The sequence below is a fragment of the Cupressus sempervirens genome, chromosome 2, assembly GCF_028749045.1.
Source record: "Cupressus sempervirens isolate cs-2001-9-10 chromosome 2, ASM2874904v1, whole genome shotgun sequence".
Taxonomy (NCBI): Eukaryota; Viridiplantae; Streptophyta; class Pinopsida; order Cupressales; family Cupressaceae; genus Cupressus; species Cupressus sempervirens.
In genome coordinates this window covers 180,137,502-180,164,441 of record NC_143119.1, presented here as the reverse complement: position 1 = coordinate 180,164,441, position 26,940 = coordinate 180,137,502, and the positions used below count along the sequence as shown (strand labels likewise).

Sequence of the window (26,940 nt, the reverse complement as noted above, 5' to 3'; positions counted from 1 at the left end):
CAAACTTTGTTGACTGCCCTCACCACGTGGCATATTTTGATTAGTTGAATCCTGCACAGCTCTCTGACATTTTCCATGTGGCCGCCACATGTCTACCATGTCACTAGTTGCCATGTCACATGATGAGTCAGCATCATGCCACATCATCATGACATAGCGACCACGTGACATGTGTCACCTTCTGCCACCTCAACCTCAAGTCATTGGTCCACCTCACTACCAACTAACAACAACTCATGGCCATGTGTCACTTGCTAGTTAGGTTGCCATGTCATGTGGTTAACCTCCTTGCAACTTCCCTTTGGAAACATAGCAACCACTATCAAATGCTACCACGTGTTTCCATCTTGTGCCTTTATGAGTTCTGTGCCACATCACTACCTGATTCATCATGCTTGGTCCACACCTTGCCATGTGTCGAGTGATGAATGGTCATTCTAGTAACCACTAGGCCCATAACTTTTATCACAACCTTTTGCTATATTTTTAATTTTCTAGGAGGTCGTCATGTCGCTTATCAGTGAAACTTTCCATTTTTTGGTGGCGACATGGTAACCACTAGATTTTGGTGACCTTTTCCAATGAGCTTCTCTATGCATACTTATTCAAAATTTCTTGGTCTTCACACCAACTAACTATCCACAACAGACCCCACAATGCAAGCCACGGCTTCCAAAAGCCCTTGTCTTATATACACCATGTTTATTGTGTGTTGTAGTACTTAAACACATCAAAACTTTAGCACATAATGAATGTGGTATAAAAGCCTTTGAAATTTTTTCATATAACTCTGCTCTGTGCAACCCATGCCTTCTCTTCTTTTGTAAATATCTTGCTAATGGTTGCTCCTTCTCAACACTAGCTTCCTATTCCTTAGTCTTCCCCATACTTTCTCCTCTCACATTTTAACCTATAGACTCTACCTTGGGTGTGGGATGCTCTGCAATGTTCTGACTTTGAAGTGGGATTCCTTGCCCTTTCTTTCACATGGAACTCCTTCTTAGCATAAGGCTCTTTTCCTAATGAGCTACAGCCTCCTTCACCCCATTTACAACTTGCAAAGATAGTTGTTGAAAGGTTGTAACTTTTTTCTATTCTAAACCTCAAAAAGGTGTCAAGGTAGATGGTACTATTGAGCTATCTTGCTCTAGTTGTTCTACTCGATCTCAAAAAAAGATTTGATCTTGTCGCTTCCCTTGGCTCATAGAATCACACCTCCTAAATTGATGATAATCTATTAGCTCTATTTTCTGACCTTTCTGAAACAACATCCCCTACTACATCTTCTAATTATGGACCTCCTTTACATGGGTACACTTTCAAACTGAGATGCCTCCTCTCTTGTCTAACATGTGCTCCTCCCTAGTAACTTCTCCTCTAATGTGGGGCTTCATTTTTTAATATATGAATGCCTTTTTCAATATTTGATGCAAAAAAAACTAAGTTAAAATCTAGCCTTGAGCATTCTATATAAACCTTCTTTAAAAATGTCAAGACCCTTCTTAAAGCTTGGAAGATGGTAAACTTAATGCTTTTGCATTGACGATGCTTGGATAGGTAGCTGGAGGTGTAGAGCTCTCATCTAAGAAAGGTTCTACCTTATTTGCATCTAGCCATACAAGGTAACCTTTAATCTTTCCTAACAGATTTAATGCAGCAAGTGTAGCCATCCCTTCTCGAGTCCACTTTGAAGCTGAAGCAATATGTGGCACTACAACTGCATTATTTTTCTCTACAAGACATGGCTTCATCTATGGCTTATCCTCAAGCACATCAATTCCTACATGAAATATTGGATTCACTTTCAAATGCATGGCTAAGGCCACTTCATTAATCACTAGACCTCTACTAGCATTTACAAGAACTACTTCCTTCTTCATTATGGATGATCTATCTTTGTTAATCAAGTGATAACTAGTCTTGTCTAGTACAGGATGAAGGCCCACAACAGTAGCCTCTCTAATCACCTCCTTGATAGTGGGTGCCCTTTTCCACGTAATTGGTGTTTCACCTTAGGATTTCAAAAATCCACCATAAGCACCATTCAAGCATATGTAGAGCCTACCCTTCCAGCACCAATGATGCCAATATTTTGTGCCTTGAGCAAGTTTCCAACAAATAAGCGAGGTTACCAACCATCATAAAGGCCTACTCTCATAAATTGATCGTCTTTAACAATTCTTCTAGTAGCTACTATAGATAAAGCTACTACCAACTCAATAGTTTCTTCTGTTAGAACACCCCTGTTCTTTGCAAACTTATGATTTTTTGATAACAGGGCCTATCGGTTGGCTTTAACCCAAATAGATAACTGAGTTTTAAAAGCTGGCACATTGATACTTTATTTCAGATACTCCTATCTTGTAGAATCTTGTCTCATGATGAGTTATCATTTAAAAGATATTGACTATCAATGTTGCCCTTTTAGAATTACCTACAAGCAAACATGTCAGGAAACTACAAATCACATTTGGATTTGGTTTCAAAAATTGGGTAAACTGACACTTGAGGAAATGAAAACTGGGGCATTGGTTTAATGTCATGAGGAAAATATAAATTTGTGATTAGGGCTTATGAGGAATAACTGGGTGAAAATGGCAAGCAGTCAAAGTGAGCTACTAAAAATTTGAAAATTGGAAGCATTGGTAGAAAGGTGGTTTTTTTAAATTAAATGGACCTAGAAAAGTGTGCAAATAAAATCATCCGAATTCAAAATTGGCATACTTGAAGTATTTTTGGAGTATAACACAATGGTACAATCTATTCAATATTAGCTATCATGGATTTTGAGATATGACATCACGAACAAGGGTGTCGACAAATCTATAATTGTTAACACTAGTAAAACTATATAAATTATATTTGGAATCATGTTTGAAAACTGATCAAACAGATTCATCATAAGCTCAACTTAAAACATAGAAAGTCTTTGACCTCTAGAATGGAACACAAAAGGAATTTTATCATTTTGGTCAATTGAGTCAAAGTTATAACAAGTCAAATAGGGCTTCCTAGAATTTAGAACAATTCACATCAGCATGACAATAATAAATGACCAACTTTGAGGGATTCAAAACCTAGTCAAATGGATTTGAAATGACTCAAAATATGAAACATAGGCTCTCTGGTATGGACACTAAACACTCCCAAGTCAATGATTCATGAAATTTTATTGGGTGTGAGATATTCAAATGCAAACACAGCCTCCTATCATTGTTTGACACGTGAAAATGCAAAATCGGACATTACTCAAAATGGGACTTCACAGAATAGCTCAAAATAAAATTTTATCATCATGGAATATATAGACGCACTGAATGCAAGGTGATAAAAACATTAAACATCTATTAGGCCTCACAAGTACAGCTAGTACACATGCATTAAAAGTGCTTAAAGGGCTTGATTATTTTTAATGGTACTCAAAATTGGAGCTTCAATTTTGAGTCCCAATAGATAGATGGATCATTGATAGTGGGTGTTCACATCACATGACTAGAGACAATAGTAATTTCATTACCCTAAATTTTTATGATGGAAATAGTGTAAAATTTGGTAATGATGAACCATGTTTGATAAAAGAAAAAGGTTCTATCAAACTCACAGATAAGATTTTATGTGACAATGCTTACTATGTTAAAGGACTTAACTATTTGAGTGTGTCACAATTGAATAATTTGGGATGTAAGGTTGAGTTTGAAAACAAGATTGCTAAGATATATGACACAAATGCAAAACTGATAAGAAAGGGTGATCAAACTAGGAGGAATCTATTCTATCTTGACATAAAGGTTACTAATTATCTAGTCGTAAAATTTGAAGATGAGTGGATGTGGCACAAAAGGTTATTTCATGTCATTTTTGATAACCTAGTTAGTATAAGTAGCATGAGAAAAGTTAGAGGTTTTCCTAAGTTGAAGAAGCCTGATAATGTAATGTGCAAACAATGTTAGTTAGGAAAAATGACAAAGTCTAGTTTTAAGAGTAAAGCTTATACCTCTAAAGGAATACTAGATATTGTTCATACTAACTTGTGTGATCCCATTGATGTTGAAAGCTACAAAGGAGATAAGTACATAATGCTTCTTGTTAATGATTATTCTAGAATGATGGCAATTATATTTCTTAAATAGAAATCTAATGCTTTCCAAATATTTAAGTGGTACTTAGCAAGAGTTGAGAAGGGAATAGGCAAAGTCTGAAGTGTTTGAGATTTGATAGAGGAGGATAATTTATATCACATGAGTTTGAGATGTTCATTAATGAAAAAGGAATCAAAAGATAGACATTTGCACCTATAACCCCTCCACAAAATGAAATAGCTAAAAGAAGAAACAGGTCTATAATGGACTGCATTAGAACACTCATGATGGAGAAAAATGTTTCTTTGAAATATTGGAGAGAAGTTGTAAGTATAGTTGTCTATACCTTGAACCGCATGCAAGTCAAGAAAGGTACTCATTCAATACCTTTTCAACTATGGTATGGATACTCACCCAATGTAAAATACTTTAAGGTATTTGAAAGAAAATGTTACATTCTTAAAGACTTCAAGAATGATAAACTAGATGCAAAAAGTGAGGAAGGCATATTCTTAGGATATTTCATGCAAGAAGTAAAGCTTATAGGCATTTGAATACTAACACTAACAAAGTTATGGAAAGTGCAAATGTAAATTTTGATGAATATACAAAAGTACATTAGGTTGAACCTATGTAAGAATCAGAATAATAAAAAATCATTTGTATACTTTAATGAAGGTACACCTACTTAAAAAGATGCTATAAATCAAGCTACAAACCAACAACAAGTTTTAGTGACTATCGAGTCACATACTATGAATGTCGAGTTGCATTTAGGAACTGAGCTACATTTAGATGTCAAGTTATAGAATGAAGTTGAAGCACATTCTAATCCTAATATTAGTGTACATGAAAGAGATATTGAACTACCTAATAGATATTTACATAGTGACTCTGATGTTGAAAGACAAAATGACAAAACTAGAGCAGAACCAAGATTGTCAAAATATGTCAAAAGATATGATCCTACTACACTAATTACTTTAGATAAAGATGCTAGACCAATGATAAGAAATATATTGAGAAATTCTATATGTTTTCTAAGTATGAAGGAACCCAAATTAGTGAGAGATGCTTTAGAATTGTTGGAAATATTTAAGATATGATATGTTATTGAGAGGGGAGGGGTGAATCAATAACATCAAAACTTTTAAAACAATTCAGCACTTTAACCACATATACTATTCTCAGTTCATTCATTTAATCTATTGCATATATGAGAGAACAAACATTTGTAACACATGTACACAGTGATTTGGTGACCTAGAAACCTTCCAAATAGAAAGTAAAACTAGGGTGGGGATGATACCCACAAAACTTCATTACTCCAGTATGAAGTTGGCCTGTTAAGGCTTACATTGACCACTTCTAGTGATCCGCCCTATTAGGAGCACAAAAGACTGCTAGATCCACCTTGTTAGAGGATTTACAAACATACACTAAAGTATGCACTCTATTAGGAGATTTATACAAAGACCGTTAAGTCTATCTTGTTAAAGGATTTACAAAATTGATTCACCTGTTAGGATGAAATAGTGGATCTACTTACAAACTTGATTTTCTAATTAGATCCTTGAAGTATAGATCACCTCTTGTGACTAATGAAACTTTACTGCTCCTTGTAGACCTTGCTGAATATTCTGCTCTTCTGTTGATTCGCATTTACACTTCTCAAAACATTACAAGTCTCTCTTGATACTCTCATCCATTTATCATGCATCTTACAAATGATATAATACATTACATATATACCATTCCAATAATTACAATTGCAAGGTCGGCCATAACACAAGTGAACAAAACATTACTAAGTCAGCCCAATAGTAAATAACTCGAGTTTACTGAACTGACTCTATGACCTTCTGATACTCGGCATCCATTGTATTACTCAGCATCATCATGCACTCGGTAGAAGTGAAGGCTTGGTCCATACTAATCACTCGACATAGTTCTAAACTCGGTAACCACAGGTGACTCAGTAGATGACGTAGTGTCACTCAGTAAAAATTGAATCCTTTGTTTACCTTGCTTTCACTTGGTAAACACTATACTTTCATTACTCGGTAAAAATTACACTTCCATCACTCAATAAACATTACACTTCCATCACTCGATAAACATTACACTTCCATCACTCAATAAACATTACACTTCCATCACTTGGTAAACGTTACATTTCTATCACTCGGTAAACATTACACTTCCATCACATAGTTAGACTACTCGATAGATATTGAGATGCTCGGTGTAAACTATGAAGCTTGCTAGATACTACTAGGCTACACACCCACTCGGTAGCTTCATGAATGCTCGGTATGAAATACTTAAGTGATGAACCTTCAAGGTAACCACTGAATGCTTAGTATAGACTATAGACTGAGTGATGCACTCGGTAATCATTCAGAATCAAGTGTTGTCACTAATGGCAATAATAACTTAATGCCAACAATCTCCCCCTTTGGTATTAGTGACAAAACACTTATGAGCCAAAATATATGTACATAAATTGACTTCACTGAATTTTGGTTTTTCAAAATTGATCTTTGTAGAATTGCTGCATATACATTTCTATATACCTTCTTGATGACTAATGATGTATATACAAAGATACTTATGTACTTAGGTACTCCCCCTATCACTTATAGTGATAACTCTCCTCAGTTATTATGTTGAATCTCTGAATCTCTCCCCCTTTTTGACAATAATGCCAAAGGACTACATATATACAATTTATATGGCTATACCAAAGTGAGATAGAAATTCTTGATGTACCTTAAGGATAGTTGCAAAAGTACTATCCCAAGTCTGTTGTAAAATTTGACAAGTGGAGAGAGCAATTTGAACTTTTGCTGATAATTGGATCAAGTGATCAGCCACTGAGAAGTTCTGATCTTGGACCAATGTTTTGCAATGAACAAGATTTTTTGCATTATGTCCATGATAGGAAGGATCATGTTCTAGATGTTTATGAGTGTAGACCAGATCCTAGCTTCCTCTCTCAATAGTTCTTCCTATACATCTACCAAATATTTGATCTTGGTGTGATGGGAGGTTGTGGATGAGGAGTCCACCTTCAACTTGGATGCACTTGATTGCATATCAATGTCAATCTTATTTAACTTATCCTTTATTTCTTTGGTAAAACCAAAAACATCACAAAGTTTAGTAAAAAGTGATGTTGCATTATTAAAAGAATTTTCAAAATTTCCCAAAAAATGTTGACAATTCAACTTGCTTTATTGCTATCTTTTGAGAAATATGCTCTAGCACTTTATTATCAAATTTCTTTTCAGCTTTCTCAATAAGTTTCTCTTGTCTAGAAGAATCCTCATTAAATTTTTGTACAACCTCTTTTAACTAAATCAAAATGTGTTGAGTAGAATCTACTTCAACACCTATGGAATCTATAATTATATTCTTAGCATTTTCAATTATTCTATATTCCTTATCCTTTCTGATCTTAACTATTTTTGTGTAGCTTTCATCTCTATTAGTTGACTGGCTAACCTCATCTCTTTAGTGGTAGCATTGTCATAGTCAATCTTTGGAATCACTATTTCTATGTCTAAGTCAATATCTTTTTAAATTTCCTTTCCAATGATCAGAAGTTTTAATGGATGCCTTTGTTTGACTTCTTTGATGACTAGTTTGACCTTAGGAACAGACACAATAGTGGAGATAGAAGGGCTAGCATTGAAAACTGGGATAGGACTTGACGATTAAATGCCAATGGAAGTATCAACCGAATCAAAAACACTTCCCAAATTTGGTGTCATACTCGGTAGAGTACCCATAGTAGTATTTGAACTGATTGGAATCAAGGTGGATGCAGATGATGCTAATGGAAACAAAATTGTAGAACTTGTTGGAACTGATGAAAATGAAATTGTGGAACTCACTATTACACTTACTGATGATGAAGGAGCTAAGAGGTTGACTCGGTGGCTGAAGAAGTGACAGACAGCTCGGTAGATGAAGTGTGTGGCACCTTTGTTTTAGATACCTAGAGCTAGGAAGAGGTTGGTGAAGATTGAGAAATTGATGTAACTGATGTGCTCACAATTTCACTTGCAGAAGCTATCTCCATAGTGGATGTAACAGTCTTTGGTAGAGAGTGAGGAAGGGATACAATCACTTCTGCTGCAATTTTAACTGGATCCTTTTCATCTTTATCTTCCTCATGTGCTTCTTCCTCTTTTTCTTCCATTAGTGCATGCAACTCTCCTGGAGTAACTGTGATGGATGGAGTGCTATCAAAATCATCATTATCACTACTATCGTAATCCTTGATTTCAACTAGATCTTCACTGGGCTTTTGCAGATGATAGATGTTCTTCCACATGTTTTTTGCATCATTTACAACATGCTAAATGTCTTTAATTAAAATCAAACATGTGTGAAATCTAATCATCATTTTACCTTCATGTTTCTTCATTGCTACCTTTAATTCTGCTCCAATAAGACTTGGTAGAAGATTCCTCAGAGATTGCTCACATATGTCTTTAGCCATTTGGGTGGCTAACTCCCATCTTGATTGCAATCTCTCCAACAGTTCTTTGGAGATTTGAGAGGCGAGCTAGTCTAGGGAGTATTTCCATTTACCCATCTTATTGAGTACTAGTTCCTCAATTTGCATTTTCTTAGCATCAGTTCTTATTTCAAATTTCAATGCCTTGAAATTTGTGATGCCAGCTCCCTCTTCTAATTGTTTAAGCCTTTCCTCGAATGTGAGTGGAGGCTTGACCAGTATAGGTTCCTGCTTTCCTTTTTTGGTTCTTCTAGAGAATACTATAGTAGGTTTCTCCTTAGGTTTGGTAATAATTGCTTTACCTTTCTTCTTTGGCAGTTCCTCTTCAAATTCATGTTCTTCTTTTTCCTTGCCTCCTTTTTCTTCTTCATCCTCACCTTTTCCTTCTGTAAGCATAAGAAGGCCGTTAGCAGTTTTCAACTTAGCTATCTTCCTCTTGCCTTTGCTTATGGCCTAGGGTAGCTTGATTTCAAGCTCAATTCTGACCTTTTCCTCATCATATTTTTTGAATATTGGCTACTTTGGGTCTACTAGCTCATTCACTAGTGCTTCAATAATGTCCCTGGCCTCATCAATATTAACCTCATGAGGAAGAGGTTTCACCCATGCAACTCGAGGTCTGACTGCCTAAATGTATATTTTATCACAATAAACCATAAAGCATACATCATCTTCGTAGTCTTCGACCAATTTTGGTGGAATTCGAAACCTATTGTTCATCCTTTCCTTGAAATCTTCAAAATAATTATCCATTATGTTATCAAAATTTTCACCCATTTCTGCTACAAACTCATTAATCTGATAAAGAATGGGAATATCTTTTCTCCACACTACAGTTCCTTTAGATGGAAAGAATTTTTGAATATAGAAGAATAAACAAGTCAATAGAGAACCGAATTCATAGGTATTATTCTTTGAAGTCCTTATACTATCCATGTTCTTGTTTAATTATTTCAACAATAATTCAGACAGGTCAAATTCAAGGTTCTTCTTTACAATTTTGAAGGCCAAATCCATAGCCTCACAACGTACACTGTTCAGTCAACTAGAGCTATAGATTTTGTGGGCAATGACATGAGTGCCAAATCTTAGTTCAACATCAGATATAGTGCTAACCTTTAAACCTCTACTGTCCCACTTGGCTAGGGTTATCTTCTGCAACTCATCCTGTCCTAGGGTTTTGGTAACCTTCACTTTGTTGAGCATAGGGAGACCCATGATTTTGTGAATCATCTTCTTAGTGATTAACATTGGCTGCTCTAACCATAGTTTCCCATTGTGCATCTGACTCAGAATATACCTAATCCATTTGGTTTGGAAGCTTCTTGGCATATGCGAGATATGAGTCAAGCCTTTGGTTTCAAGATGCTTATGCTCAAATTTCAAAGAGCCATCAACACTCATTTCTCCTAGGGCATTATCCTTCTCTAGGTTTCCAATCTCTTGAACAGAACATTTAAAATGTGTATGAATATCGTTAAGGAGTACCTTTGGTGGAATTTGAGATTGAGCACCATTAGGATCAAGTGATTCTGCAACAGCCAAAATAATTTTGAAGTTGGGCGCTTTCCATTCTATACCCTTTACCAACATCTCTGAACCTCATTTTTCCTTGGTGGTGTTGCTAATCCCGAATGCCATTGATGTTCGATAAAAGATAGAAATTTTTCGAACAAATCTATCACTAGAAAATCACTTGGAATTGCTTGAATTTCACCTGAAAATTTCCTAGCTCTAAAATTGCGCTGAAGAATGAAATCAAATTCTACTCTTTTGATGAAAATGTTGCTGCTAATGCTTGGTACAAAGGTAGCTAAGATGACATAGTGCTTGATAGGTTGTCATTGAATTGCTCGGTAGAAGCTTGCAACTCAGTGATCGAACAGACTTTTGTTACTCTCGGCCTAGCTTGGTAAGGTCTTCAACCAACTTTCCTCGATAGATGCAACTTGGCAAAAGATACACTTTCTTTGATTTGTGTGTATCTGGAATACTAATTTGATCATTTTGCTTTCTTTTATTTTGGAACTACTTGAGATATTACTAGAAGATGCAATTCTATATCCTTATTTATGGATCTAATTTGAAATGGTGGAGTCACCCACTTCTTGAGTGACATTTCCATCACTTGAACTATCTTGCTCGGTAGATTTTGGAACCCACTATTGCCTCATTTGCTTCTGAATGTTTTTAGCTTTAGCTTTCTTTTCATCTTCAACTCTTCCTATATTTATGCAGTTTTTAGCTATATAACCGAGTTTTGTACATGTATAACATCTTACTATTGTATCTCTTTTCCTCAAGTGATGCCTTGGGCAGTCTTTGCCAATGTGTCCATATTCTCCATAATAATGACATCTACACTAGGTATTGTAGTCCCATCCAAATATTGCTTTAACAAGTTGTTCAGCTAGATTGAATGATTTGGATCTGCATTGGAATGCCTTGTGACCATGCTTCTTGCATTTGTGACAGTTGCCTTCAAATTTTTGTTTATTCTTGCATTTATTAGCTTTATGACCATGCTGACTGCAATTGTAGCATTTACCATTGAATTTACCTTTTCCATTGCTCAAACACTTGTTTGATGTGTGAACTAGCTTACCATTGTGATTACAAGTAGGTCTTTGATTCCTTTGGGCACCTTGTTTGGAGGTTTCACCTTCTTCCTTGTAACCAAGTCCAGCTTTATCTTTTTGTCTATGAAGATTCTGCTCACTTTGTTGATTTAATTGAGTCATGTCTATTTGAGATTTCATCATTCTCTCATTGATTTTTTTTTTAGTGATCAAGTCATTTTTCAAACTTTCATTGATTTTTCTTTCAGATCTCAAGTCGCTTTTTAAGCTTTCATTGATTTTTCTTTCAGTGATTAAATCATTCCTCAGGATTTCATTCTTAGATCTTAGATTCATAATTTCTTCATTTGCATTAGGTAGTTGATCTACAAGATCTTCATGCTGAAGGGATTGATTATTTCTTGCATATAAGTCTTCATTTTCCTTGTCTCTCTGTTCTAAAACTTTACATAGCCTAATTGATTGGATTTCTTGTTCTCTTTTAAGCTTTCTTGCTTCTTCCTGTAGAGAACCATTCTTTGCTAGGAGTTCCTTGATTGCCTCATTAGCTTCATCTGAATTGCTTGATGGTAAAAGGTCTTCTATCTTTTATTCAACATAGCAATGATCATTCATTTCTCTTGTAAGTTCCTTCCTTCTCTTTAGGGACTGAGAAAGATGCTCCTTTGCTTCTTTGAGTTGAGCTATGGCCATTTCCAAATCTAGCTTTTCATTTTCAATAGCTTTGTCAAGTCTGAATATCTCCATTGTCCTTGATCTTTACTAAAGCTATCAAGCTTTTTCCTGAGAACCAAAATGCTCTGATACCAATTGTTGGAAATATTCCAGATATGATATGTTACTGACAGGGGAGGGGTGAATTAGTAACATCAAAACCTTTAAAACAATCCAACACTTTAACCATATATACTATTCTCAATTCATTCATTTAATCTACTGCATATATGATAGAACAAACATTTATAACACATGTACACAGTGATTTGGTGACCCAAAAACCTTCCAAATAGAAAGTAAAACTGGGGTCGGGATGATACCCACAAAACTTCAGTATTGCAGTATGAAGTTGGCCTGTTAAGGCTTACATTGACCACTTCTAGTGATCTCCCCTGTTAGGAGCACAAAAGACTGCTAGGTCCACCTTGTTAGAGGATTTACAAACATACACTGAAGTATGCACTCTATTAGGAGATTTATACAAAGACTATTAAGTCTACCCTGTTAAAGGATTTACAAAACTGATTCACCTATTAGGATGAAATAGTGGATCTACTTACAAACTTGATTTTCTGATTAGATCCTTGAAGTATAGATCACCTCTTGTGACTGATGAAACTTTATTGCTCCTTGTAGACCTTGCTGAATATTCTACTCTTTTGTTGATTCGCATTTACATTTCTCAAAACATTACATGTCTCTCTTGATACTCTCATCCATTTATCATACATCTTACAAATGATATCATACATTGCATATATACCATTCCAATAATTACAACTACAAGGTCAGCCATAACACAAGTGAACAAAACATTACTGAGTCAGTCCAATAGTAAATAACTCAAGTTTACTAAACTGACTCGATGACCTTCTGATACTCGGCATCCACTGCATTACTCGACATCATCATGTACTCGATAGAAGTAAAGGCTCAGTCCATACTACTCATTTGACATAGTTCTGAACCATAGTTCTAAACTTGGTAACCACAAGTGACTCGGTAGATGTAGTGTCACTCGATAAAAATTGAATCCTTTTTTTACCTTGATTTCACTCGATAAACACTATACTTTCATTACTCGATAAATGTTACACTTCCATCACTCGATAAACATTACACTTCCATCACTCGATAAATGTTACACTTCCATCACTTAGTAAACATTACACTTCCATCACTCGGTAAACATTACACTTCCATCACTCAGTAAACATTACACTTCCATCACACAGTCAGACTACTCGATAGATACTAAGATGCTCGGTGTAAACTATAAAGCTTGGTAGATACTGTTGGGCTGCACACCCACTCGGTAGCTTCATGAATGCTCGGTATGAACTACTTAAGTGATGGACCTTCAAGGTAACCAATAAAATTTACTTTGTGCTAAGTGATTTTACAGAGGATGTTGAGCAATGCAATATGTGCCAAGCATCAGAACCAAGATAATGTCGAGTGACTGCATTATTTACAAGATCATGAATTCAATGGATCTGAGCCAAAAAAATTATTTTTTTGGATTATGTAAACCAAACAGAAGATAAGATTTATGAGCTAGAGGCACATAATTCAAGGTAAACCATTTTTAAGAAAATTCAAAGAGGATTCGAGGAGAAGTAATTTCTATAAAAGACATGAAATGTGAGATAGATTCATTGTATCCTACCTAATCTGTCCTAACCCTAAATTGGATGATGGAGAATGAGCGCAAAAGATCTTAATTTTCTATATATAGGAATGGTAGGCCAAAAGCAAAGGTTGTCATGTGCGAGAACCTAAGGAAAATAAGGAGTCAAGGGTTTTGCTTCATCAAGTGACCTAAGAGAAGAGTTTGCAATGGCATATTAAGCAAAAAGGCTTAAGGATATGAATTCTTAAAAGGTGAATAAGATATCAGAGCTACAATGAGTGAAGGCCAAGTAGAATGGAGGATTGAAATAGTGATCTGTAATCTGCAAATGGAGTTGTAATTTGTTATCAAATCAAGTCTTACCGTTACTCTCTAATAATTGTATCAGTCTAGGGTAAATCCTTTGGATTAAGGTTGATCAAATAGTCATTTGTAAATCCTTTAACTCAGTAATATTCCAAGTGAATGGTCTAAAGTCCTCTAACAAGGCTTACTCCTAATAGGGTTATCAAAATCCTTTAACAAGGTCTCATTTAATAGTGTGTATTGTAACCTTTAATAGGGTTGGCCTTTCATAGGGCATCACTCTAGAAGAGTGAAAAAGAGTAGCATGATACTCGTGGTTTTCCCCAAATTGGGTTTTTACATAAATCATTATGTCAAGTATGTTGACAAAGCTATTATGTTTCATGTTTACATCTCTACAAGTTGATTTAATAGTAACCTACAAGTTTTAAGTGATTGCATAATCTTATGGATGCATGTATGATGAAGATAATTGTTTTATGGGTTTACTAAGCTATGAAATTTTTTATTTATACATGGACCTTAGATTATTGATTCACTCCCCCAGTTATTCTAAAGTATTCAAACAACTTGATCTATCATACCAAATTCCATAATCAAATGTACCCTTCAAATATCGCAATATCCTCTTTACTATTGCATAATGATACTATTTTGGATCAGCTTGGAATCTTGCCACAATCTGAACTGCATTCTCTATATTTGGTCTGGTGTGAGTCAGATATTGCAATCCTTCAATCATAGATCTATACTTTCTCTACTCAACTATAGGTGTTTTGTCTTTACTAGATAACTTTTGACCAGTTATCATAGGTGTACCAACAGGTTTGCAACTTTCTAAACCAAATATTTTCAAAAAATCTTTCAGATACTTGGTTTGTGAAATAAATATTCCATCTTTTCTCTGCACAATCTACAATCCTAGCAAAAAACTTCATTTCTCCTATCATTCTCATCTCAAATTTATTTGTCGTCTCTTTAGCAAACTTAGCACTCTCTTTATCATTTCCTCCAAATATTATGTCATCCACAAACATTACAATGATAAAATAAGCCATCATCAATTTTCCTCAAATAAAAATTACCATCTATTGTACCTTTGATAAATGCAAGCTTTGACAAATACCTGTCCAATCTTGCATACTAGGTTTTAGGTGCTTGCTTTAGACTATACAGTTCTTTCATCAGTCTACATACAAATTATTTTTCTTCTATCAAAGGGAATCCATTAGGTTTCTCAATGTAGACTTCTTCTTCAAGTTTTCCATTCAAAAAAGATGACTTGACATCCATCTGATAAACCTTAAAATTCTTGCTTGTTGCATAAGCCAAGAACATCCCTACTACTTCCATTCTTACCACACGTGCATATGTCTCTTCATAACCTATGTCATTTTGCTATGAGCAATTCTAGCCTTGTTCCTCACAAATTATTCTTGCCCATTCATCTTATTTATGAATACCCACTTGTTCCTATAATATTTTTATCTTTAGGTCTAGGAATTAATTCCCACATCTCATTCTTCACAATTTGATCTAGTTCTTATTTCATTGCTTGCATCTAGTGATTATCTCTAAATGCTTCATCTATGCTCTTAGGTTCCAATTGAGAAATTAGACACAATTCCTCATTCACTGTATTCCTTGCTATCACACCTTTATCCTTGCTCCCAATTATCTGCTCTAGAGGGTGATTCTTTTTCACATTTCTTTTGAAAGTAGGAGTTGACATCTCAACTCTTATCTCTTCCCTAGGTTTAGATCTTTTTTCTTTTCTATGATTAATAGATACATCATTCTACAAGACATTGTTAGTCTCAAAAAGAACTTCAGCATTCTATTTAACAAATCTATAATTATCCCCTTCTTCATCAGAATTATAATGTACCATCTTCTCTTTAGTACCAAAATTTTCATCAATCCTTACATTTTCACACTCAACTATTGTCTTAGTTATATAGTTGAAACATCTATATGCTTTACTTTTCGATGAGTAACCAAGAAACATACCTTCATCACTTCTAGGATCAAACTTACCAATATCATCATCTATCTTTATGTAACACTTACTTCTAAATATTCTGAAATACTTGACTGATGATGAATGACCAAAACATAACTCATAGGGTGTCTTGCTCATAATTTTTGTAATCTATACTCTATTTAGAGAATATACTATAGTGTTAACTTCCTCTCTCCAAAATTTCTTTGAGACATCATTCTCAAACAACATCGCTCTTGTTGCTTCTACTACTAACTTGTTCCTTCTTTCAACAATCCCATTTTGTTTAGGTGTTCTAGGTGAAGATAATTGTCTTTTGATTCCATTCTCTTCATAGAACATGTTGAACTCTCTAGAGGTGAAAATCTCCTCCTCTATCTAATCTTAAGCATTTAATCTTGACACTAGATTCATTTTCAACTCTATTCTTAAATATCTTAAATTTTTCAAAAGCTTCAAGCTTCTCTTTAAGAAATGCTACCCACATCATCCTAGTGAAATCATCAACAAAAATCATAAAGTACCTTTCACATAGAATCCTCTAGTTCTTATAGGACCACTCATATCTATGTGAACAATCTCAAATTTCTCTATAGTAGAGAACTTGCTAGGAAAAGATACTTTCCTCCACTTAGCCAAAATACATTCCTTGTAGATAATAATAGTATGCTTAATAATCTTAAGCAGATCTCTAACTGCAAATGTACTACCAACTTTCACAATATTATCAAAGTTTATATGACAAAACCTTCTATTCCATAACCAACTATTATCAACCTTTGCAACCAAACATGTTATTTCAGAAGGATTCAATTGAAATACATTACCTATGGATCTGGTTCCATTATAAATCAGCTTATCATCTTTGTCTTGGTAATGTAAGTTGTCTCTATGAACTACAAAAAATATCCCTTGTCTACCGATTGTCCAACACTTAGCAAATTATATTTCAAACCATCAACAAGGTAAACATTATCATTGTTAGTTTTACCATCAAGAGTAATAGATCCAATCCCTCTACTATGACAAGTTGCATTGTTACCAACTCTAACAATACCTCCATCATGATTTATGAACTTATCAAAATTTTTCATATCACCAATCATGTGATGTAAACATCCACTATCAATTATCAAATCTGATTTTTTCTCAACTTGGGTAACTAGAGCTCTCTCTTCTCTTATTTCTCTATCAAGATCATTTTCCTTGATATCCACAAATCCTAATTCATCATCACTTTCACTTTGTTCACTTTCGTCAAATTCATCTTCATTAGCATATAAACAATTTCTATCCTTATCTCTTCCAAGCTTAAAGTTTTCTCTAAACTTTCTCTCTTTTTGGACATTTAGATGCATAATGATCATATTCATCATAAGTCCAACATTTAAAAAATTTCTTACCGTCTTTCTCTCTTCTTACTAGAAGGGTTATTCCTTCTTGATTCTTTCTATCTTCTTCAGATATGCTACTTCTGGAAAGGTCTCTACTTGTTCTTGCACTTCTTGACAGATTAGGTCGAATGTTCAAAGCACATAAAGTTTTCTCAACTCTGGCTAGTCCTCTAAACTATCTTATTTCTAATTCTACAAACTATAATCTTCTAATTAATGTTTCCTTTGTGAAATATTTGGTGCAGGGCATTACTAGCTAAATCATTTGTGTTTTTTTCTTGAATGGTGGTGTTAAACTTTTCAAGATCTTCTATATAATCTCATCATCTTCTCTAGTTCCACCAAGAGACTGGATTCCTCAAAAATTTCTAATATTCTTCCTACATAACTTCTTTTAGATTCATCTTCCATCATCTTAGCATGTTAAAATTCAGAAATCCAATTTTGCAATCTCATTCTTTTTGCATGATCATCACCTTCAAAAGTAACTTCTAATGCTTTCCAAATTTCATGAGAAGTTTGAAATGTCTTTACCTAATTGATGCAAGAGCATTGAGATTGGATTTTGGTGGAGTTATGATTTTCATGGTTAGGGATGTGTTGGAGACACATTGGAGAACCTTTCCTCATGATTGCATAAAGATTGGATGGATTGAGTTGAAGTTTTAGTTGTTTTTACCTTGTTGCTAGAACTGTGTTTTCTAGTTTCTAGGTACCTATTGCAAACCATGTAACTAATTTTTTCCAATGAATGAGAGGCTTCACACTTTAGGGATTGAAGAGGGACTATATTAATATCTCTTTTTAAAGGCACAAGTTCTAATTCCTTGTAAGTTGGGAGATATGGAAATTCTCCCTAAGTATCAATTTCTCGCAGTCCTACACAATAGTTTTTTGTACTTGACTTTCAGGATGGATGTGCACTTATCCTTGGTGAATCAGCCTTTTCACATTTAAGGGGTTTTAGAGGACCTAAGTTTCTCTCTTTTTTTCAAAGCATGAGTTCTAAGTCAATTGGAGCTAGGAGATATCATGATTTTTCTTGGATATCAATTTCTAGACATTAAATTATTGTTGGAGGCTAACTTGTGGCTCTTTAAGTATTTAATTTTAGTTTTTAGCATGTTGGATTTACTTGTGACTTAGAATAGTATAAGTAGGGGTCTTGTGGAATCTTTTAGTCATTCATGATGGAGTGATTCATTCATTCAGAGGAAGAGTGAGTGTGGGAGCAGCTAAAGAGTGAGTTTTCCTGAGTCTATGGACAGAGCGCTGAATGTGAGGCAATTTATAATAGGATTGTGATGGAGTTGTGAATGTGTGAAAAAAATGTTGAGTGTGAGGTAGTTTACACTTAGATCTTGGATGAAGTTGGAGTAGAGCTAGGGCTATGACTAGAAAATGAGGAGATTTCTTGGTGGGCTTGCAAGCACAAGTTTGGATTTCCTTCATAGTTTCTTCCAAATTGTTTTTATGTTATAGATCTAGACTAGCTAGTGTATTGGTTGGATCTTGAGGGATCTTGCAAAACTATTACTTTTTTTGTATTGGGCCCTAACCTAGAAGGCCTTACAGTCGAGCATATTGCATGTAATCAGTTATCTTTTATGAATAAATTATTGTAATTTGGTATCATATCTTGCATTTTTCTTGTATCTTTCATTGTGTGGTTATATTGCTAGGGACTTGGACATCTCCTTTGGGGATTCTCCTACCCTACACTATGTCAGATTGTATCAGAGTGAAGGTTGTTCCTAAATGTGTAGACAGATTGCTGAAGTTGTGATAGTTTGTATCAGGACTTAGGTTGGAGAAGTAGATCTAAGTTGATCTTGATCTAGTGGTAGATTTTCTTTCTAGAGTCATAGATCTCTTGGTTGTGAGGTGGTAGATCATGGTTCTAACTTTCAATTGTAGAGGTCTTACAGATGGATCAATGGATGCAAAGATGAAAGACTAATCTTGTTAAGGCATGATTGTAGAGAACTTTTGTGGATTGCAAATCCGTGGTCCTAGACTTGTGATGTGGTTCTTGATTGTTCATGTGAGGCAGCAGGTTGCAATCTAACTTGCAAACAATTCAATTTTATCACAAGGAGCATTAGAAGGATTTTTTGCAGAGGGTTTGTGAAGATCTTGGAAGATGACTCTGAGAGGATTGGACCCTGAGATGATTGCATATCTCTGTGATGTGGTGGAGAGGAATTTTTCTAAGATGTTTTCTCAGGTTAAAGCTAGTTTGGTTGATTGAACTAAGAAGGTGGTTGCTCAATTTGAAACTATTTTGGATGATCGAGATAAGGATAGGATGAGGAAGGCATTTCTTAGATGTTTGTGGAGCTAGAGTCTACCGATCTAGAAGAGAGTTGTTTGGCCGGTTAAGAGACTTGTTTGTGAAAGAAGATGGCATAGTAAGGTTGAGGTGGAAGAGGTTGGTTTTGTTGATTAATTTGTGGAATTTGATACTAAACCTATAGAGTAGCTGTAGGTTGTTGCTGATGATATTCCTAACCTTGTTGATGCAAGGATAGACATTAATTTTTATGATCAATTGGTTGAGTCTGACATGGAAATTGCAGAGCACTTGGTCATGGATGATTTGATTGTTGTTGGTGATGAGTTATGTGTTGCAAAGCATCTTGTTGTGAGAAATGAGATGGTTGGTGCTAAGAGTTTGGCATATGTTTTTGTGGAGTTACATATTGCTGCTAATATGGAGTTTGTTGTTGCTAGTGTGGATTCACTAGTTGCTGATGTGGATGAGGGTTTGTTGATGAAGCATTATGTCCAATTTATTCTTGGGTGTGAGCATGTTGATTGGGTTGCTGATATGTATTTGATTCTGATATTTTAGTGGATGAATCATGGATGGTTGATTTTTAGATTTTTTCTATTGACTTTGATGAAGTGGAAGCCTTTGATAAAGATGAAGTTGGTTATAGATCTTTCTTTGGGCATCAAAGTATGGGACATACTTTTCTATTTACCTAGGGAGTCTGATACAAGAGCATCAAGATTAGATTTTGGTGGAGTTATGCTTTTCATGGTTAGGGATATATTGGAGACACATTGGAGAACCTTTCCTCATGATTGCATAAAGATTGGATGGATTGAGTTGAAATTTGAGTTATTTTTACCTTGTTGCTGGAACTGTGTTTTCTAGTTTTTGGGTGCCTATTACAAACTATGTAACTAATTTTTTGCAATAAATGAGAGGTTAAAAAATTTAGGGATTAAAGAGGGCATAGAGTACTATATCTAATTAAAGGAACAAGTTTTGATTCCTTATAAGTTGGGAGATATGGCGATTCTCCTGGAGTATCAATTTATCGCAGTCTTGCATGATATTTTTCTATGCTTGACTTTTGGGATGGATGTGCACTTATCCTTGGTGAATCATTCTTTGTGCATTTAAGGGATAATAGAGGACCTAAATTTCTACCTTAAGTTCAAATAAAGAGTTCTAATTCAATTGGAGCTAGGAGATATCATTTTTTTACTCGGATATCGATTTCTAGACATTTAATTATTGTTGGAGGTTGACTTGTGGCTCTTCAAGTATTAATTTTAGTTTTTAGCATTCTAGGATGACTTGTGTCTTAGAGTAGTATAAGTAGAGGTCTTGTGGAGTGTTTTAGTCATTAATTATGGAGTGACTCATTCTAAGGAGGAGGAGTGAGTGTGGGAGCAACTAAAGAGAGAGTTTTCTTGAGTCTATGGACAAAGCACCGAATGTGAGGCAATTTATAGTAGGATAGTAATGGAGTTGTGAATGTGTGGATAGAGAACCGAATGTGAGGCAATTTACACTTGGATCTTGGATGAATTTCTAGCAGAGCTAGGGCTACATCTAGAAAACAAGGAGATTTCTTGGTGGGCTTGTGAGCACAAGTTTGAATTTCCTTGGTGGTTCCTTCTAGATTGTTGTTATGTTATAGATCTGGACTAGCTAGTGTATGGGTTAGATCTTGAAGGATCTTGTAGAACTATTACTTGCTTTTTATTTGGCCCTAACCTAGAAGGCCTTATAGTTGGGCATATTGCATGTAATCAGTTATCTTTTATGAATAAATTATTGTAATTTGGTATCAAATCTTGCATTATTGTTGTATCTTCCGCTATGTGATTATATTGCTAGGGGCTTGGACATATCCTTTGGGAATTCTCTTGCCCTTCACTATGTCACTAATTGTATTAATCTCTAGAAGAGCTACATTAGGGCTTCTTTGGCTCTCATATTACACATGAAAATATCTCTTTCTCCCTCACTACATTGCTCTAGCTTTGATTCTTCAACAACTACCTTCTTAACTTTTGTCAAAAAACAATATCCAGAACCCATACATAGTAGATGAGTCTTCATCTTTTCCTTCCAACTATCATAGTTGGCCCCATCAAATCTTTGAGTATCCTTCCTAAACATATTGGCCATTGATCTCTTAAAGTTGTTAAGCCTTATCTTCAAGGACCTGATGCTCTGATACCACTCGTTAGAATATATAGTCCACTGATATAACTGAGAGGGGGGACGTAAATCAATTATACAACTATTGTCAAAATCGTTAACTTTAAACAATCTTAACTAAATGAGTAAAGTTAACTAAAACCACAATAAGATACTCATTCACAATTAACACTAGATATGCTAACTAGGGAAACCCTTGATTAGAGGGAAAACTCCATTGGGGATGGTACCCACAAGATGATGTACTAATATACATATTCCTTGTTAGAGGATAGACCTTGTTAAGAGTCTATTACAACATTCAGTACATATGAGTCCTTATTTAGAGACTTTGAATCCCTGTTAGGAGATTCCAACCCTCTTAGGAGTTGTGCCAACCCTGTTAGGAGTTGTGGAAGATAGTTGGACCCACTACCCAAAAAAATTCAAGGTTAAGATCAAAGAACCCATTATCCAAATGATCTTTGTATTATTCCTTGTAGAATAATAGAATTGAAATGTACTTCCTTCCTCTGTCTCTATCATGTCAACTAGACTTCTGCTCCTTCAAATCTTGTAACCACATTTCATATTGCACATCCAGTGATCTATTGGATCGCTTATACGCATTCAGTAAGCATTCTGCTCCTTCTCGTACTATGCACTAATATGTCACATTCCACTTGATCCTCTTTCTCTAGATACATTACAAATAAGGAAAACAACTTTCCTTTATACCTTATCTTCATCATAATTCCTTGAGTTTCCCTTGAGACTTTACTAATTAATTAAAATAAGATAATTTATTAATTCACAATTACAATAGCACTATCAACTCACGATCTATAAAAAACTCCACACATGTGAAACCACATCTTACGCATATGTTGACATCACCATACGATTGTCCTATATCACCATGTAACTATGTAGCTCTTCATTACATCTCAAATGAAAGATAGGGATAGATCATCAAAACTTTGTTTTCCAATGCTTTGTTTCTACACTACTTCCAATAAATCAAGTGTAACTTCTGTACACCATTGACTCGGACTTAGTCCTCTTAACCATGTCATTAGGACAACCTCAAGAACATGTCCTCCACTGTGTAGTATTTAAAACTTCCTCAACTTATATGTATCATAAAATTACTAACTTCTCTTCTTCCAGTCTTTACAGAATTACTGCTATGTTTAAATCAATGACAAATGCAGTCATGAATGCAACATATCAATAATCTATAATGCTTAGGCTACTCCCCCATTGTAGTATCATCAACATTCATGCTAACACATAGTTGTTGTTTTGAGAAAGATGTCTTAAAGATGATGTTTCAAAGAATCCTAATTGAATTGCATATCACCTTTAGTTTTTAACATATTCAAACTAGGATAACTAACACCTATATTCACCACAATGTACTCTAAATTTTAAATTCAAATCATTTTATATTTATATTCAAATTTTTACATGTCTTGGTTATCCATTTTGTGAATTTTTTTTTTCTATCATTAACCTAGACATCATAATACACACTTCATAATTTCATTTATTTTACAATAAAAGACCATAATTTGATAGCTATTTCCAATATCGTATTAAGATAATAAAATATTGCAACAAATATGTAATAAGATTAACTAAATTTTTGATAGCACCACTAGTATAGATATAGACAGCATTCGTGGTAGTATAGACAGCAGCACCACTAGGAGCTCCAATCCCAAGTGCCACACATGTATTCACTAGTGACAAAGTAAGCATCAAAGGCAAAGGCATTATAGTTAGTAGAAGAGGCAAAGCCAAAATTTATTGCCTTAGAATAGTAGGGCACCCCCTTAAAATAGTAGGGCCTTGTTCTTGACCAAACCTGTCGATTACTCAATGGAAGTAGCACCAAAGCAACAAGAGACAAGGGTGGAAACACCCCTTAGAAAAGTAGGGCAAAGCCCCAGTAGGTCCCCATTAGAATAGTATTTTAAGAATTAGTGGCATGAATTAGTGCTTTAGTAGCATCAATTGAAGTGGTTATTTACCTAGAACTAGAAGAGGTAAAAGAGGTAGGGGAAGAAACTATAGTTGTCACAAGGATGAGAGGAGATCCATAGAGATTCATAACTAGGACTAATAGAAAAGACTACGAAGACAGACGCTATAGAGATAGAGGCATTTGACAAGTGACCTTATAAATAGTAGGGCCACCTGCCCTACTATTTATAAGGGCCACCACTACAAATCTTTAAAATTAATCATAATAGAAGCATATATCATTCTAAATTTCAAAGAAACCAAAACTATAATGGAGCCTCAACTAAGCCCAAGAACACCCATAAATGTAGATTTTACACAAGAATAAATTTTGAAAATATAACTTTCATTGCAGCACTATTGAAAAATATTACAAAGGCTTGAGTATAAAGAACTCACGGCCAGAGGAAAAAATGAGTAAAAAATAAGATACAATATGTATCTAGGCATGTTTTATTTGAGAGAATAAAACTCAATCCTAAATATATGCATATATCACATTCTTTATTTGCATAAAAACTAAAAAAACTAACTAAAAACTTCTTAAGGAAAAACTTTTTTATTCTAGCAACATCATCAATTATCCACATACTCCCCCTTGATGCTAAGTGGATCACAATTTGATCACTAAGAACAAAAAATTGATTCGTTTCAACTGTCGTGGTGAAGATATCTGCTAGTTGATCTTGATGGTTTATGTGTTTCAATTCAACTTCTTGTTTCTGTACCAAATCATAGATGAAATGATACTTGAATTCAAAATATTTTTTCCTGTTGTGATGAACTAGATTTTTTTCTAACTTAATAGCACTTACATTGTCACAATAAATTATTGTAAGTTGAACTTGCTTCTTCACAATTTCTTCAAAAACCTTTCTAAGACAAAGATCTTGTGTACCAATTGAAGCAAACATACTCAAATTATGTGGATGAGAGAGTAACAATGCTTTGGTTCTTTAAACTTCATGTAATCAAACGAAAATCACAAGTGAAACAATTTATAGATGTAGACTTGTGGTAATCCACACTATTTTCCCAACTTGAATCACTAAATCCAACAAGATTGAATGTTTTAGAAGAGTGGTAATGATTACCAAAATTGATAGTTGCTTTCACATACCTCAAAATCCTTTTGGTTGCTTTCATATGTATCCTTGATGGATTTTTCATGAACCTTGAAATAAGAGAAATTAAATAAGCAATATCAAGTCTTCTATGGGTTAGAAACATCAAACTTCTAGTAATACTTATGTAATATATCTCATCAACTAATTTAGTACCATCTTCTCTACACAACACAACTCCATGAGAAAATGAAGTGGAAAGAGGTTTACAATCAGCCTTATAATATTTCTTCAACATATCCTTTGCATACTTTGTTTGGAAAATACAAATATCATATTTACCTTGATAAACCTCCATTCCAAGAAAACATTTCATGAGACCAAGATCTTTCATTTCAAATGCATCCATCATAGTAGCTTTAAATTCATCTTTCATTTTAGAACAACTAACCATGTATATAATAAACCATCAACATACAAAACTATAATGATAATATCATTACCTTCTTGTTTGTAATAAAGGGTAGGATCACACTTACTTCTTTGGAAGCCATTCTATTGAAAATACCCATCAATTTTAGCATACCATGTGTGCGGTGCTTGTTTGAGACCACACAAGGCCTTCTTCAACTTGTAGACATGATTGTCTTTGCCTTGAACTTCAAAACCTTGTGGCTGCCCCACATATACCTCCTCTTCTAAGCTCCCATTCAAGAAGGCACTTTTCACATCCATGTGATGAATACTCCATTTCTTTTGAGTTTCAAGAGAGATTAGCATCCTAATAGTCTCTTGTCTTGCTACTGGTCCAAAAGATTCTTCATAATCAATGTCATACCTTTGAGTGAAATATTAAGCAACCAAACTTGCCTTGTATCTTTCAACACTTTCATCACTATTATACTTGATCTTCTAGACCCATTTTGTGTCAATATTATTCTTCTCATGTGGAAACTCTACAAGCTCCCAAGTCTCATTCCTATGAATTGAATCCATATCTTCTTCTTTTGTTGCATCCAAACTTTAAATTAGCACATGCATCTTCAAAACATGATGGTTCAAAATCAGCTTATGTAGGTAATGAAAAATTTACTATCTGACCTATTGGATTTTGTTCATGTGCTTGATTTTGACTCCTTCAATAAATATCATTCATTCTTCTCATTGTCTTTATGGGCCTTAGAGTTGAATTTAGACTTGTGCTTGGACTTGAATTTGACCTAGTGCTCGGACTTGATAAGGGACTGGTTGGAGGACTTAAAGATTTTGAAATAGAACCATTTGTTGGCTGCTCATGATCATCAACTATCAATAATATCATCATTCAAAATAGATTTTGACTTTTCAACATGGCCATTTTTATGACCATAAGCTCCCCCTTCATCAAAAATAACATATCTTGAGACAAGAATCCTTTTTGTAACATGATTATACAATCTATAAGCTTTTCTCTCCTCACTATAACCAACAAAAATGCATGGTTCAGTCTTAGCATCTAACTTTCATCTATTTTGATAAGGTATACGAACATAAGCCAAAAAACTAAAAACTTTAAAATTATTCACATTAGGCCTTTTCTTATACCATGCTTCATATGGTGTCATCTTATACAAGGAACTTGTAAGTATCCTATTAAGAATACAAATAGTTGTAGCAACTACATCTACCCAAAAATAATTGTTCAAACCCTTGTTTTAGATTAAGGTAAAAGCGGGTTTTAAAGGGACCCGAAACACTGAATAGCAAAAGAAAGATATTCAACTAAGAACACCAGGAGAACATGCTCCTGAAACCCAAAAAAAATACAAAATCAAGTTTTATAGGGGCCTAAAACCACAGAATGTAACCAAAAAACACAACCAGGTTTTACAATGACCTAGAACCTACAAGTTACAAAGTTTTCAAAATGAAGACAAAAAACCCAAACAAAAGGAAACCAAACCACTACTGCAGTTCCTTGATTATCTTAGCAACCTCTTTACCCACATCAATTGTACTAAGAATAGTATCAGCAAGGGTAAGACCAGTACCAATAGCATCCTCAATAGCCTTCTTTTGCGAGCTTAATCTGGTCCTTTTACTTGGTCCTCCAGGAGACACAACCTCATTAGTCTTCTTCTCACAACTTTTCATGGCCGCACACAGATTAGAAGTCACTTGCTCCAT

At 34.7% G+C, this 26,940-nt stretch overlaps 1 pseudogene; it reads right to left on the bottom strand.

The window, feature by feature from the left end:
- Window positions 1-1,502: 1,502 nt before the first annotated feature.
- Window positions 1,503-26,940, bottom strand: LOC149571670 (glycerate dehydrogenase HPR, peroxisomal pseudogene; annotated as a pseudogene).